At 40.7% G+C, this 15,000-nt stretch overlaps 1 protein-coding gene across 6 annotated transcripts in view; it reads left to right on the top strand.

Annotated features, from left to right (window-relative positions):
* The first annotated feature begins 928 nt into the window (after positions 1-928).
* Positions 929-15,000, top strand: part of LOC137992577 (beta-1,3-galactosyl-O-glycosyl-glycoprotein beta-1,6-N-acetylglucosaminyltransferase 3-like) — a 29,186-nt gene continuing 15,114 nt past the window's right edge. Inside the window, exons 1-2 of one of the 6 annotated variants that reach the window (XM_068837977.1) lie at positions 935-1,012; positions 10,570-10,651. The gene's annotated coding sequence lies outside the window, so the exon portion shown is untranslated. Of the gene's footprint in view, positions 1,013-1,349; positions 1,606-10,569; positions 10,695-15,000 lie in introns of those variants that run through there. The other 5 variants (XM_068837974.1, XM_068837976.1, XM_068837975.1 and 2 more) reach the window with 5 other exon arrangements.

The raw sequence follows: 15,000 nt of genomic DNA, 5'->3' as shown, positions 1-15,000 counted from the left end.
TTATGTCATGCTGAGTTTGATGATTCACAAGTCTTCCTCATGTCACTAACTAGGACTTAAGTTACACGAAAAGTAGCCTGACTCATAATAACCACAGCACTTCGCGCTTCAATATGCTGTGAAAAAAAAAGTTGAAAGGAACTCTATCCCCTTTAATTTTATCTCCTTCAATCTTTCTGGGCTTCGCGCTTTACTAGTAACCATATGTCGTCTCAGGGGACTATTTTAGGTTTCCTCAGAAACGATGGGTAGTTATTTTTACCGACAGTTTTACCACAACTTACCCTTTTTTAAAAAAAATAAAACACGTCAGTATCGCAATTACTTACGATTGGCCTATTGGAGGCTAGTCAAAGGCAAAGTACAGTACTTAGTCTCAATCAGTCACATGAATCATAGTACTCGGCGCGTATTAAAATCACTCAAGAAGAACATGCTGGTATCCTCAAAGTATTGTTTATATTCTTTTCTCGAGTGGGGTATGGTCCAGAAGGGGGCCAGTTTCGTTAGACCCATTTAAGGGGGTATGTTACGTTAGTTTAGGGTGTTTCATGGGGGAATCTTTAGTTACTCACGAGTTTAAAACTCTAAAATGATAATGGCGAATTCCTTTACCGACGCAATTATCGTTACATCACAAACAAGGTGATTCTGAGCAAAAACGTTCTTTATCCAGGCGATTTACAATAAAACTTGAAAAACGTTGGGCCGATTGTTTTCAAAATAAATGCAATCGGTTTCAATATTGTCCATTTGTGTCGATCCATACATCTTTTTCCTTTATGTATTTCTTTTATGTTGTTCAACGGTTTTAAGTGGTTATTGCAATGTTTCATTCTACTGGGCATTACAGGCCCCTGATGTAGATGCAGCTAACACCCCCCACCCTCCCACCCCTTGCCCAGTACGCTGATGTTTTGGGTGTCATGAAATTTCATCATTTTGCGTGACAAATGTCGTACACAAACAGTTTGGCTTTTAAGTGTTTGGCATCGTTCTGACATTTTTGAAGGTAGGTCTTCGTTTTAGATCAGTGGGTCTTTGTTTTAGATCAGTGGGTTTTCGTAGTGCGAAAACTAAGACCCTTTGTTAATAGTGGATAAATAGGGTCTTTCCAATGACGAGAAACTCAGTATGTTATAACCCTTTGGTTGTAACCACTAAAAATGTGATACCCCGGAGTAATTTTGTCAGCACCTATTTGCTATCCTATTTCCAGTCAAAAAACAAGTGAGTGAGGCAAATGCGGAGAAATTAACAGACAATCACCTATTTCAGTCCTCCATCAGACAAATCATACGGCACTCGTGCATTGTCGGGCGTGACTTACGTCTAACTTGTGAATGCACGCCCAAAAGCTCTACAATGATCGAAATTACCCCGCGGTACCACATTTTTTTAGCGGCTACAACCAAAGTGTTAACATACTGAGTTTCTCGTCATTGGAAAGACCGTATCTTATGATATCAGATTTTCCGTGCCAATAAGTAAACACTTTTTTTCTGTCACACAACACTCAAAGTGACAAGAAAGAATGTACCATGGCGTCGTCAAGTTAAACCTTGGTAAGGAGACAATATCCAGCGCTCAAATCTCTCACTAGCGGTAAGTTTTCCCGGGTTTCTTTCCCGTAATTACCACCATTAACATAGGGTCTAAGTTTTCGTAGTACGAAAACTAAGACGGGTCTTAGTTTTCGCTAAGCTAAGAGAGGGGGACATGGGGATTTGCGGTGTTGCAGTGTTGATGGTTTTTTCAATGCGGTGATGCGGTGAATAAAATCTCAATTTGCGGTGTTGCGGTGATCGCAAACCCAACGGTGTGCGATGTTTGTGTTTCTCAAGCTACGGTGTTCGGTGAAATGAAATCATTTGCGGTGCTGTGGTTTCTTGTTTGATCTTTCTCAGACCTAAATTCAGCACGTAAACTTCGTTAATCCGTGATAATTTATGACAAGCACGTACCATTGTGTTTAATTTGTCGAGTTAATCTTCAATACGCTTAAGCTGCCAAAGAGAAGCTGTTTTCGTTGATAAATACGTAACTTGATAAGTAACTTGACCGCTTCCACCAAGGAGTTGTGTTTATTTTGTGGAAAATTGTTTAGGTAGAAACGTGTTATGTCAAGTGTAGACGTTAAAATAATGTAGCTAAAAATAATTGTTGCAGTGACGGTGTTTCGTCGACTTTTCTTGCGGTGATGCGGTGTCCGTTAATTTTTTTTGCGGTGTTGCGGTGTTTAGGGCCCCCCCATGTCCCCCTCCTAAGACCCCGGGGTCTTTAATAGGTCTTGGCAGCTTCTGCAAGTACTGGAGCAGAAATTACGTAAAAGAAAAGAAACAAAAGACGGAAAACAAAACAACTCCAAATAAAGACTAATCCAAAGTGACCAAAAACATAATGCTTTCCGGTACCTGCAGAAAGACCCTAGGTCTTGGGTCTTAGTTTTCGAGGGCCTTAGTTTTCGAAACACCCCAGTAGGTTTTCGGTTTAGATCACAGGGTATTCGTTTTAGATCAGTGGGTCTTAGGTCTTAGGTCTTCGTTTTTGGGTCTTCGTTTTAGAAACACTCTTGGATCAAGGTGTCACGCAAGGTGACAAAACGGAAATTCAAGATGCTGTATTTTCGAAGCGAAAGACATCACGAAACTGGAAACTTGAAAAATATTTATTTCTAGGTGATCATCAACCTCCTATAGATAAAAATTCAGAAGACATTGCGATTTTAATTTTAGAATTTGATGAAGTCAGTGTGAAACCCATCGATACCTATCCATGCCAAAAGCTTTCAACGACAGAACTTGGAAATATTAAATGTCTGAAGGATCATCTCGATCGTTTTCGCGAAATCAACATGACAACGTGGCTTTAGCGACCTTTATTGTTTAACCCTAACCCGAATCTTACTTCTACTTCAACGTTCCACGCGAGGTATTAGGAGCTTAAGATTTTACGACGGCGACGGCAACAACAACGGCGCAAAACAATGATATCATTGGTTCAAAGAGCATAAATAATCGTGCTGCACGTGCAGCACGGATTTTAGCAAGTATGTTTCCGGTACTCTGCATAACGACGACGTGAAATCACCAAATTTGAGGTTCTGATGACAACGTGAGCATGCAACAGGAATCTTTCATTCTCTGTTTTCACTTTGTAACTGCTCGTACCAATTTATTTTTAGGATACTTCTCCCAAATTGTAAGAAGTGAACGAGATAGAATAACCGCGAAAGAATTATGATAAAGCAAAGTGATATTTCGAGGTGACGTTTTCGCTGAAGTCGCCGTCGTAGATCTTAAGGTCCCTTAAATTGAACATGTTTTGAACTATGCTGAATTTGAATAAATTAAATTTTGGTCACGCTTACGCTCACATTACATCATTACATGGCGCTGAAACTGTTTTGATTCTTCAGTTTCCTTTACGGCTGATTTCCTCCTTTCATTTCGTTCTTTGTCGTAAAAAAAAAGGGTGAAAGCGTCGTCATAGCCCTTTTATATTTCGCCAAAAATTTAAGGGGCGTTGTATAGATAACTACATAAAATGTAAAAAAACAACAAAAAACCGTGGATGTAAACTTGTGGGCTTTAGACTGCGGACTTGAACTGCTTTTTAGGGTATAGGTCGAATTTGGAATGGTTTCCCAGTTACCTGAAGAGAGTAAAAGGTAAACATTACTCCTCAGACGAGGCAAGTTCATATTATCGACGGCTGTTTACAGTCGACAACAGGCGGTAAGTTGAGCGGGGTTTGGAACGTTCAACCACGATGGCATGAACCACCGTGACATGAACCACCATGAACCACAATGGTAACCACCGTGGCATGAACGATTGTTCTGCCGCACCGAAGCGGCAGAAATGCAGGAATGCTGTACGATCTATAGGAGCATTTACATGTTGAGGCACAAGATATTCCAATCACGCAGACCACCAGAACACTTTATCGAATAAGAACCCAGATAATTAAGGGACCTTCTTGTAGGCTCGAGTCTTCATGATCAAGTGACTATCCTTCAGTTGTCTTTTCGCGCGTTGATGCAACTGTGACTAGTTTACAGGAAAACATGAATTTGGTGAAAACAATAGCTAGAAAAGCTTTCACATTTTTACTACTGAGAATTAAAGTACATTGACTACAACATTATAACCGATTTAGGGAACGAAAGGAGTTGAATGTTGTATTATTGAGAAGGCCTTATAAACTCAGCATTGGGAAAATATTTAATTGTACGGACAATGCAAATTCCTTGTCTAAAAACTGAAAGTAGAAAAGACTCCCCTGTGTAGCTGATCTGACTTTATAAAGGAAACTGGAAAACTAAACAAGGTTGATATGTTAAAGAAACAATGGAAAGTGTTTCATCTAAATCTGCCGCCAAGATATTTCCTTTATCCAGTCTAGATATAACTCATACTTTAGAAGCATTGAATGTTTTCAAGGCTAAATACATTGAAACTTGATAAAGGTTTTACTTTCTTTCTTCCTTCCTTACTCACTTTCGGGGGGTGAAGAGGAATAATCGGGTGTTCATTATTCCATTATTCCTGTTCGAAAATTGTGGATATCCATTATTTCAGTAAAAGAAAAACTCGTTATTCCATTGAAAGGACGGATTTATCCCGGATATAATACGCTGTTTCGTCCCCGTTTACTTGATTACCGTGTAAATCCCATGACGTTATTTCTTCACAATGATAGAGCTTGTTTACATTTGTCAAGAGATCAAGTGCAACGTAATTTTGACTGAGAAATCGTTACCAATGGGTCGTTTAATTGTTCTTGCATTCATTGGATAGTGACATGATTCTGCGAGTTATAGACCTTTTTAGCGTCCACATTTGCTTTCCCAATTTACCACGTGCTATCCTCAAGGGAAAACTCCTTTTGTGCTCTCGTTAATTAAGGCGTACACTGTCACGGACATAGGACGCACTTTCAAAGCAACTGTTCCCTAGAGCAACATCACATGGTATTGAGAACTGACGAATAGATGGTTATTCAATTGATTCACATATGCGCCGCATCGCTGAGCGCAATAATGTGAGCAGTATCAAGGGTGACCCTCATCTGCACAAGGCTCGATGACCAGCCGCTGTTTCGGGAAATGAGCCAGCGGTCACTCCCGAGCTTACATCTGCACTTTCAGAGTAAAATCTAATAGACCCTTTGCATAAATGGCGCCCAAATTTGAATAACAATAATTGATACATCCTTAGCCTCGTGTTTATGTTTCAAGACAAAGGATTTTTCTCATGAATGTGAGGCTAAGGATGTATCAAGTATTTGGGCACCATTTATGCAAAGGGTCTATTGCGAGATAGATAGAGAGATCGATAGTTTATTAAAACAATCGCTACATGGCAGTACGTGGACTGTATTGCGTAACTGAAAACCAATAACAAGCTAAAAATATACACTACTTGAAAAAAATAAACTATATAAGTAAAAACCGTCTAAACCTCATTTACATCAAATGCACATGCTAGGGATAAATGAGTTCTTAAAACGATTAGTGCTAAAACGAGGCGTGGCGTAGGTCCTAGGGCGTCTTGAATTATACCTCGGATTCTTCTTAGGAGGTAGTAGCGAAGAAAACGTATACCCTGGACATGTTGAATAGTGAATTGTGAATAGTTTATTTGAGTAAAACATTGCAGCCAAAGGGCTGAATTGCGTTATACATTAAATACAAGAGTAGATACTAATAGGCAATTATATACAATAAAAATTTGATTTGGACAAATTATTACTAAGGCCCTCTTTTGCACCCGCTCTAAGTCTTTAACCAAGTACTCAGGAAGTGAAGAGTGGAAAACTAGTATGGCATAATCACATACAGACCTTATACATGTGATATAAAAACTTACTAGCTCTGCCTTAGGGACGCATGAACGTTTTCGCTTCTTAAGAAAATAAAGGCGTTTAGCAGCTTTTTTAACTAATGTTAACATATGCTCGTTCCAACTAAGATTACTGCTGATAGTTAAGCCGAGTAACTTAGCGTTATCTACAACTTTAAGGGCCTGACCGTTAACTAGTAAAGGAGGCAGATCATCACGAGGTTTTGCGAAGGCTATTCGTAACTCTTAACATTTTTCGTTAAGTTGGAACCTGTTCTTGATAGCCCAGTCCTCAACTGAGTTCACTAGTTGTTGGGCGAAACTGATTTGACCTTTCTCTAGAACTTCAGATACAGTTGTATCATCTACATATTTCCATAGGCTTGTGCCATGAAGTATTACATCGTTGATAACAAGGATAAATAGCCAGGGACCAAGGTTTGTGCCCTGGGGGACGCCAGAGGGAACCAAACCCCACTCCGACACGCACCCCTCACAAAGCTTGACTCTCTGGTACCGGTCGCGCTAGCTACGAAAATTCATTATCCAATTTACAACACTTACCGGCAGATTGAGAGATCTTAACTTATCTGTTACAATCCTATGATCTATCAGGTCAAAAGCTTTCCTAAAGTCAAACATGATTATTCTTAGCGCCGTTTCCATCGGTGGCCATGGTCCAGTTGTGTAGCATATCTAACAGGGCGAGTGTGGTGGAGGATTTAGGTTCTGCTCCATATTGACATTCGTTCAGTATCTGCAGCACTGCTGGTTTGACATGCAAACTCACGACAAACTCCTCAGCAATCTTGGATAAACAAGGTGTCAGCGATATAGGACGAAGATCTTTTTTCAAGTCCTTTACAGGTTTTTGCTTTTGCAGTGGTGTAACGTCTGCATGCTTCCATACACTATGGAGTCGCTGTTCCTTAATTAAAGGAGGCATTCAAGATCTTTGTGATGGGACCGACCAGAAGTTCGCTTTACTCCTTTAGCATCCAGTTTGAGATGGCGTCGGGGCTTTGGCTTTGGCTGGGTTCAGTTGTCTTTAGGCCTGCATGATAAACTTGGTGTTCCGTAACTTGCAGGAACGTAGGGGACTCATCCAAGGATAGTGTGACCAGCGGTTCAACCAGTCGGTATTCTTGCATGGGCTCTAAAAAGGCAGTGTTGATGGAATTAGCTAGCTCAAGGCCGTCGAGGTTGACAGCATCTATTAGATTGCGCAGTCTTCAGATCGTGGCTGTAGACCACTCAAACGCTTTACCTCACTCCACCATCTCTTTGGGTTGCTGTCTTTAAGATTGCTGATCTTAAACTCGTAAAATTTTGCTTTGCAACGTTTTGTTTCACGATTAACGATGTTCCTGTAGAATTTAAATTGTAAAGAGTCAGGACCCAAATTGTGGAAGGCACTTTCGATGATAAAGACTTTCAACTCAGTAGTCATCCAGGGAACGTCCCTAACATTCACACGTTTCTCCTTCAAGGGCATAAGGATGTCAAGGCCTGTAGGTACAGCCTGTCTGACAACGCACTATAGCTCTTCGCAAGTGTTTAGGGATAAGAAAATCGATTGCCAGTCTAGAGCACCAAGGTATCGACCGAGCTCAGCTTTGCGACTTTCACGCGTGTCCCTTGTGTAGATAAATTTGTTGGAGGAAGTGGTGCTTTTAACCCTTGTTTTCGGCTGAGCGAGTATTGTATAATGATCGGACATACCAAATGGCGGGAATGCTTGGTGTTTACTTAAATGGCTGTGCAGGTTGGTAATTATCAAGTCCAGTGTGACATCTTTCCTTGTTGATACTTTGGCAATTTGTTTTAACCGGAAAAGATTTGTCAGCCGTTTAACGTCACATCTGTTGAAGTCTCCGCACACAAGAAGCGCGCAGTTCGGATAAATAGCCTCTACTCACAGTGAGGTCAGGCAATTAGATAGATGATCACGACGGCAGTTATCATTGGTTGGAGATTGTTTAGGATGATACACTACAGCGGCCACCAGGCCCGCGAAACCTCTTGGCATACGTGTAAGAGTAATATGCACCCATAGCACTTCGTGTAAATCGCAGCATTTGATGTTTGCTAAAAGGTGATATTTCTAAGAGAAGTTAGTAATATAGAGGCCTACTCCACCGTGGTTGTCAGTTGATCTATCCCTGCGTATGATTGTATATCCTGGGATATCATCAATGCTGTCATCAATACGTTCACCTAGCCACGTTTCTGTAATGAATGCCAAGTCAACGTTTTGCGATAAACAAATTCCTGAACTTCGACGATTTTTGGTGCCAAGGACATGACGTTAGTAAGCATTACTGTAGGTGCATGTACATGGTGTATTTTGATTTTGACCAGTATCTGGACGTTTTCCTGTTGACTGATCTCGGGAATGTCAACGTTTTGGCCAAGGCTGTCAAAGGTGTCAACTTGAATATTTAATAAGGATCCTGTTGATGGTAAATGCCCACTATTTGAGGTATTAGTTAGATATGAAGGTGTAGATGTAATTTCAGGAATAGTTCTGGCAATCTTCCTTACTCCGCCACGACAACCTCTCCCAGTGAGCTTGGTTTTTTAGACCCCAGTGTTGCATAATGAGCGGAAAAGTTTCGGTCTGAGCGGCGATGTTGCCAGTCCGTTCAGGGCCAATAAAGCAGCTCTGCTGTACAATACAGCCGTAAGGCATAAGTTTAATGTAAAACAGATCTTCCTATGAAGTAGAGTTGAGCCTAAGAATAAACTGAAGGACAGAGATATATCGCGTGTGCTGCCTGCAAGGTGCTCGACCGCTCGACCACGAGCGCTGTCACATCACAATATTGATACTGAACCGAAAAGCTTGTGACATAGTGCCACGTGTCTGGCCTACAGTGTGACCAGACATGAATCCAGGTGCATCCTTGTACCTAGTTTTGCATCCAAAACACTCTTGGATCTCATACATTTCAAAGTATTTTTCTTTGAAATCCTTGGACACCATTTTCCAGTCATAAACGGAAGAAATCTACCTATAGTGCACTTTCCTTCGAAGCATCTCGTCTGAAACAAGCTGCCGCCATCTGCGGCACACCAAGCTCACTGAGTCAAAATGGCAGCATCTTCCTCACTGTCGCAGACAAGCTGCGGGATCTCAATTAGCAGTTCGTCTGGATGAAAGGCAATGTCTAGAGAAACAGTTTCAATAGAATCACTGCTCATGACAGTTTACTGACTATAAATCAACATTTAACTGAAGGCGTAAACTATACTTTCTTTTGTAGAGGAGAATGCAAATTTATGCGTCGAGGTTGTCTTTGTTCCTTCGACTCGAGCAATTCCGATACTAAAACCGTGACAAACGTACCAATTTTACACATAAGCCCTCTGAATGAGTCTGATTACGTTTTTACTATTTAGTAAGGCCGAGTAGTTCAGTTCGGGTTTCATCGGGTGTCTTCCCTTCGATCCCCCTCCAGGACTCACGGTAATGTTTAATGCTCAATGTTCCCGATTTCACTAACGCCTCACAGGGTAGGGTATTGCGTGCCAACTACTCATGTGGGCTTTTAATTTCCTCGGAGGAAATTGTTTTTGACTCAGGTGATTAACTGAATCGTTCCTGACGAAATCAACCAGGCATTTGTTAATTTCTGGGGTACTTTCCTTTTTCTGATCCTGAGGCAGAATTGTTTTAGGGACAACTTAATAACCGTTAGGTGTCTGACATTAATATGCTCAAGGATAAGTTAAAAAGAAAAAAAAAACAAACAAACAACTAAAAGGTACGTTATTTTACTCTGAAAACGACGAACGATTAACATTCTTTCCAGTAGTTCATTCAGTTCACACAAGGTGATCACGGGCACCTTTATGGTTGCCTAGCACGTGATCAATTTCTTCCTTTTGACAGAACATCATGAACTTTCCCCTTGATTCGTAAAAGTCAGAGACTGCAGAAATTTTCTTGCTTTTCGGATGGAGTGTCATTAATTTTTCAAAGAGAATTCGATTCAGAGTTATGCTATTTTTTTCTTCTTCTGTCTTTTGGCTTGTCTTTTACTGTACTTTTTGGTGCAAACGCAAAGCCAAAAAATGTTTTGACCAGGCATCGGATTAGTTCTGTGCAATAAACGTTTTCTTAGTGCAACTGCAAGACATGCATGACATGCAGGAAAACGCCCGTCAGAGCAATTTTCAGTTGTTATTTTTGTTTTTATTTTTTGCAGACTATTTATTTAAAGAAGAAACGAGTGAATTTTACTTTAGAGCGTGTTTTGTTATCTTTAACTGAATTTATTACCAAAGCTTAAGAAAACTAAAAGACCTCAAAATGGGACAGGACATTACAAAATAATTAAACGTATGAACGTGAGGCAAAGGGTCTCTGCTGGTACGACGTCTGGGTGACCCTCAAATGGTTTTAATGCCCCCCCCCCCCCCCCACTTCAAAAACATAACTGGAACGCGGCAGTTCAATACCACCTAATTCAGTGCCTTCTGTTTTTGTGTAACACGTACCACAGACAACCCAGTGTACGCTTCATGGAGCGTCTAGTTTTGTTATCGATAATAACTTGTCTTGTCTGTGGAGACCCTTAATTAATTGATATTTGACAGAAGAGAGACTCATCATTGCACTTTTATGTGAAATGTAAGACGTCGGACTGAAATGTACGTTTTGCCAACAGTGGACCAGAGTTATTTAATGTTGCATCATTTCTTATTTCTTGCATGTAAGCTCCAGACATCAATCGACTTCCTAAAGGAACGAGAAAAGTTGGAAAAAAGAACTTCTCCTGGTTTTACGAGAAACAGCATATGTAGGTGTTGGAACTCAACTTAATAGTTCGTTGTGGCCTTCTGGTAAGTAGTGAGAATGTTTCTAGTATCATTAATGCCGGGAATAATCGAGCTTGTTAAGGGAGGGGGTATTTTCATGTCAGTGATTTAAAAGTGTAGCAAAACTCTTAAGTCTCACCCTTTTCTCGTGCTCTCCAAAATTCCCCCGTGCATCCATTTGACAATTATTTCACGAGCGGAGATATGAGATGAAGACTTAGGCATAGCCAATGAGCTGGGTATCGCCGACTTGGCTATAATCATCTCATATCCAACAAGTATGAGTGGAATGATTGTTTTATTAAAAAACGCCCACAAATTAAACAACAAAAAAGCCGATAGACGCTGCTTGGCATGACCCAATAATAGGCGACTTTAATTCTACATTTCGCAGCGTAGCTAGACTAAAGGGTTTCAACTTGAATGGTAATAGCTTACTTAAACGCATTGATGAAATGAGATGTTTTAATTCATACGCCCTTTGGTATTTTTGCTGTAAATGAGTAAAAAACTGATGAATCTATAACTGCTCTAATAAATGCCCCCTCTCTTACAAACGCCTCCTCTCCATTAGATGCCCCTTTTCTAATAGACGCCCCACCCCTCCCTCCCCCCAAAAATCGTCTATCTATAAAGCAAAAGCCTGCAATTTATTTAACACCTTGGTTGCTTGGACGCCCGACGCGCGATATGAATTGATGAAAATCAACCAATCAATAATTCAATAATAATCACTGTCAATCAATGGCAATGACATTGGAAATCAATTAGGTCATCACTGAGTCGGATGTCCATAAAACCAATTGTGAAAATAGAACTATGAATTTTTTGTCACCGCGTTGATATAGAACTATGAACCTTTATTGGATTTTCTAGTTGTTACAGCGAACTTGAAATCAACGCCCCTCACTAATAAACACCTGTTATGTATTTAACGCCTCCCCTTACCCAACAAATATGGGCGTTTATTAGATCATTTACGGTAAGTATTCTTGGCTATGGCGTTGTGGCATTGTACATTAGTAAAGTATACCGGGACGTGTTATGATAAGAACAAGGGCCTGGACGTCTTGAGATGATCTGTGCCAAAATTAGTCGCCCACATAGAATATCTTTTCTGGTATCCATGCACTTGGTACAAACCTCCAAATTCAGGCACGGACTAATTTTTAGTGACTGTGAGATATTTATTCAAAAGTGTGAAGCCGAGAACAAGGAACTGATGATTGATGATGCTTGATGATATTAATTGTGATATGACAAGAGTTTCGTCTGGTGTTCAAACAAAACAATTGATCTTTCCAAATTGACCAAATACGCCTCAATCTTCTATTAAGCACCCCCCCCCCCCTCTTTCTCTCTCTCGTAAAGTTATTAAGGAAGTTATTACTCCCCCCTCTCTTTTAAGCCCCCCCCCCCCCCCCCCCTCCTCCAAGTAACAAATAACTTGAACAACTTAAATATCCATATAGGACAGTCCTTGCCCTGGTCCGAAACACGAAGCTTATTAGAGGATTTAGGTAATTGACAAACGCACTTGGGTACAGATAAGTCGGCCACCTTGATTGATTACCAAAGAAGATGTAGCTGCGTCAGGTGTCGAACACCATGGGATCTCGGATCACAGTTTGATGTACGCAGTGAGAAAACTTGCGCTACCAAAAACCAATTTGGCTGTGAAAGAAGGTAGAGACTACAAACAAAAGTTTTGCTGCAGAATATATCGTTGAAGATTTAATTTAGCCCAACTGCCTTGGTATGAAATCCAACAACTAAACAATCCCAAGGAATGCTGGAGTTTGGAAATCCTTCTTTTATGAGACATTAAATAGACGTTCACCTATTCGACGTTTTAGGACAACTCTGCACAGTCTTCCGGTAATTGAAAATTTCACTAATTCTTTTTATCTTTATTGTGGTAATTTGACACGATTGGGTTTAATGTCTTCAAGCACGCAATGAAATAGGAAGGGTTTTTTGCCTCTAATAGCAAATATGTTGTTGTCCATCATGTTGTGTAATATTCGAACTTAACAAGTTGAAATGTGATACGCAAGGAGACAGAATTGTTTTCTCTTTGATAAATTCGTCATTATAGTGTAAAATGAAGTTCATTTGGAAAGCCAACAATATTTCTTTAACTTTAAAGCATATCTGCATATCATTTCATTTCTCATGTGTTTATATCATTCTCACATTCGCTCACTTGGGTGGTTGGTTGGCCGCATCTCAGATATGCTTTAAAGGTGACTGCGCGATGCAGTTATGAGCTATGCTGTCAGTCATTTGACTCTGCAGCTGCGTGATGCAGCTCGAGTCAATACCCACATTTCACCCTTGCTCGCCATAGAGTCTCCAGTAGCTCAGTGGTTAGAGCATCCGACTAGATCACGGAGGGTCGTTGGTTCGAATCCCATCTGGGGCTCGGATTTTTTCCGAGAGCCCAGTTGGTTCTACCATCATTTCATTTCTCATGTGTTTATATCATTCTCACATTCGAATCTATAACTGCTGTAATAAAAACGCCCTCTCTTACAAACGCCTCCTCTCCATTAAATGCCCCTTTTCTAATAGACGCCCCCACCCCTCCCTCCCCCAATAAATCGTCTATCTATAAAGCAAAAGTATGCAATTTATTTAACACCTTGGTTGCTTGGACACCCGACGCGCGATATCAATCAATGAAAATCAACCAATCAATAACTCAATCACTGTCAATCAATGGCAATGACATTGGAAATCAATTAGGTCATCACTGAGTCGGATGTCGATGAAACCAATTGTGAAAATAGAACTATGAATTTTTTTGTCACCGCGTTGATATAGAACTAGGAACCTTTATTTGGATTTTCTAGTTACAGCGAACATGAAATTAACGCTCCTCACTAATAAACGCCTCTTATGTATTTAACGCCTTCCCTTACACAACAAATATGGGCGTTTATTAGATCATTTACGGTAAGTATTCTTGGCTATGGCGGTGTCGTATTGTACATTCATAAAGTATACCGGGACGTGTTATGATAAGAACAGGTGCCTGGACGTCTTGAGATGATCTGTGCTAGCCTGTTCCAGGCTCTCAGGTAGTCGAGAAAACGAAAAGAACTGCGTGTGAAAAGCGAGTGGGGGCTTGGGTCGAGGCGAGGCGGGAGAGCCTGTAAGCATCTCTTCAAATTCTTCATTCCGGTATACCAGCTCCTGGTATACCCTCTGATGGTCAATTTTGACAGTTTACATCAACACGCTCATCAGCTTACGCGGAGCACGAAAGAAAGAGGTCAACTCTGTCGCCAAGTGTCATACCACCTTAAAAACGTACAAGCCCTCAGATTCGAGCAAAAGTTGTGTCTTTTGAACTTAAGTCAAAAAAAAATCCGTTTGCAATGCTTCCAACTGGTTTTGGTAAAAGCATAAATTTTCAGTTACTTCCGCGCGTTGCGAAAGTGCTTCAATGTTGTGATACGATATCTCTGCACACCGCTTACAATATAGCATCGCCGGGTACGATATATAGTTTGAATTTTATCGCACACACACAACTATTATGTTCCCTGCACGCCACAATTGTTAGCATTCGACGGCGCTATCTGATAACTCTGACGAACGAACAATTACAATATTATGTTATTCTTTCTTATGCAAATACTTGGGTGCGTATTCGAATTCACCAGCTAGGGTCAATTAAATGTCTGCCTTCATCACCTTCAAAAAAATGAGAGCAAAAAGAAAAAGCCACTTTGAAAGAGCGCAAAAATTTGTCGAAAACAGGCTTGTATTTCCGTTGCATGTGGCCACTGAAATGTCTTAAAGCTTTAAATGAAGCGATTTCAGGAAGCGAAGGTGATGGCTACGTGTCTGTATACTGCAAATGCAATTGAAGCCATCCACATGAAATATCAATCTTTCACATTCATTATCGGTTGACCTGATGCATCAGAGCTGAAGTTTGTTGATGAGACCATCTTATCATCTAGGCCATAAACTTCAATTACCGGGTATCTGTTTTCCTTGGAAAAGTCAACAGAGCGTCGGGAACTCGCAGCTTTCGAACTAGTCGTGTCTTTTGGTCGAATTTGCTAAATCTCCGGTCGGTGATTTCCTTGACACTCGTTTCCCGGGCGCTTTGACAATGCCTTCGTTCGCTTGTAAAGTTATTTTCTTAAAAGTGCCTTAAATTCTGGCTAACGTACTCGCACAAGTGAGACAACAGGGACAACGGAAGGTTTTCGTTCCGCACAAGGTCCAACCCGAAGGAAGCAGCAACATCGGCAATCGCAACATTTTCGCCGCCAGTGTAAGAAACGGACAACGCTAAATGAGGAAACTCTAG

Source organism: Montipora foliosa, chromosome 2 (assembly GCF_036669935.1).
Source record: "Montipora foliosa isolate CH-2021 chromosome 2, ASM3666993v2, whole genome shotgun sequence".
Lineage (NCBI taxonomy): Eukaryota > Metazoa > Cnidaria > Anthozoa > Scleractinia > Acroporidae > Montipora > Montipora foliosa.
This window is presented reverse-complemented; position numbering and strand designations above follow the sequence as displayed.